Source organism: Sinocyclocheilus rhinocerous, unplaced genomic scaffold (assembly GCF_001515625.1).
Source record: "Sinocyclocheilus rhinocerous isolate Xijiao unplaced genomic scaffold, SAMN03320098_v1.1 scaffold1874, whole genome shotgun sequence".
NCBI lineage: Eukaryota > Metazoa > Chordata > Actinopteri > Cypriniformes > Cyprinidae > Sinocyclocheilus > Sinocyclocheilus rhinocerous.
In genome coordinates, this window is record NW_015626862.1 from 918050 (window position 1) to 920382 (window position 2333).

Genomic DNA, 2333 nt, shown 5'->3' on the forward strand with positions numbered 1-2333 from the left:
GTATATGTGGGGCGGAGCTATCAAAATAGGGGCAAGACCCTTTTGGGGTAGGGGCGTGTTTGTTTTGGTGATTTCAAATATCAACATTGGCTACCAGAAATCACTTACTCTGCCTTTAATAATTAAGATGATAATAAAAAAAGAAACAAAAAAACCCCCCATTTGACTCCGTACGCATACATAACTCGTGCAATGCAATAACGACGTGATTTGCAGCTATCCTACTTTTCGTAATGTCATTATAGCATTTTATTTTAAAAATGGAGTGCTACCAGAGTTTCCCCTGCCATTATATTAGGGGGGCGGCCCACAAAAAAAGCCGTAAACCTAGGGGAAACACTGGCTTCCTTCTGCTAAGTAGGCCTGCCCCCGACTAAAATTTTTTCTAGCCAACTAGTCGCACGTTATATTAAATTGATTAATATAATAATATATTAAGCATCCTTTAATATATAGGCAGGGGTATTAGGCTATAGCCTATTCCGCGCTCAAGCTCGCGCATAAAGCACCGGCAAAGTGATTCTGAACGTGTCGATAGAAAAGAAGACATTTTAATTATTTATTAATAAACTAGCGCTTTCTGAGTCAGTGTCGGGTGCAAAGATGAGGTTGCCGAATGCCGATGCTGACTCGCCATCTCCACATGGACGTGCCTTTAATAGAAATGCACCTTTTATACGGACTACAAAATTAAAGAATATTACAAAATCGAGTGCGTTTGAACTGCGCAGCGCTTAGAGTGAAGAGCCTGGTTTATACTCGCCGCATCAGCTGCAGATTATGCAAGCACTGTCACCGGCAGCAAGTTTACTTTTACTTTTCTTTTTGTTTTCATTTTGAAAAGCTTATCTTTGTTGTTTACCACACGTTATGCTATGGAGGCTCTCTTTTATTTATTTTTTATTTGATTCCTTAGTGTTTGCTAAACGTTCTGTAATTTATTAGTCATTATATAATAGCCTACAGCACGTGGAGTCTCATCTTATTCGTTTTTGTTAATAAACGTTTTGTAAGTTTGTCATATCTTACTGTTTTATTGTTGTTGTGCTTTTTAATTAAAAATAACAATGAATCCATCTTTTTTTTTAGTCTTAAAAAGTGAAAGGTGTATAGATGTAAGCAAAACAGACAACTAGCCCATCTTTTATTGTAAAACGTGACAAGATCGCGAAATCGAAAGTGAAAGCATCAGAAGCCCGGCTTATAACACAGCAAAAGAGGAACTCCTGTTCACAAAATTCAAATCACAAATAATACTACTGATGAAAAAGAACGGGTTGAATGTTAACTACTTTCGTTTCCATATAACTATAAACTATGATAAAAGTTCATCAGCATGCATTGATTAATCCCATGTTGTAGTAAAAAAAAAAAATAATAATGTGCTCGTGCGACCAACTGAGAAAGTTAATTGCAAAAGAGCGACCAGTGGGAAGAATGAGTCTGGAGCCCTGAATTGCCCAGCTCCCCCTGTCAATGATCTTAGCACCCCCTTGTTCGAAATTCTCTGGCGCCGCCCCTGCTCCACAGCACTTATAAAATTAAAGTTAACTAGTGAAATACCAATATATCGGCAAGGACGATAAAACATACAATGTTTGGCCATGTTGAGACTATGGGCATTGGCGATTACCGTGTTTGGCAATTTCTTTTTTTTTTTGGGTGAATTTCACGAAAATATATATTTTATTTTAGCCTATGCATGTGTCTCATATACCATAATTAAATATTATTAAATTGTCACATTTATGTTGATTTATCTATACTGTACATATAACCGTCACAAGTCATCAGACCACACCAGAGTTTTAAAACCAAACTTTTTTTTAATACTAACAAAGAATCATCTCAACTACTTGTACATGGCTACCATGAATATTTGTACAAAAATGCAGTAAAAATATTATTGATTAATATATACAGATATGTCTCCTTAGTGTCGGCAGGCAGGACGCACATGTAGATGACAAGAACACTAATGGTCTTGCACGAGTATACACAATACAGATATTGTTTCCCAACATCAGTGACACTAACTCCAGATCAAAGACTTTAAGAACAGAGATAATATCATGTCTTCAGGAGTACATGAAAAATAAAAGGAAATACAGTTACTGAGTGATACTGTGTACAGTCATGTGAATAAGAAAGTGCAATACAGAACAATAAAAAAATCTTAAAGGGTTAGTTCACCCAAAAATAAAAATTAGGCTGTGTTTCACTCACCCCCGATGCATCCTAGGTGTATATGACTTTCTTCTTTCAGACGAATCCAGTTGGAGTTATATTAAAATTGTCTTTGATCTTTCAAGCTCTATCGTTGTACTCAGTGG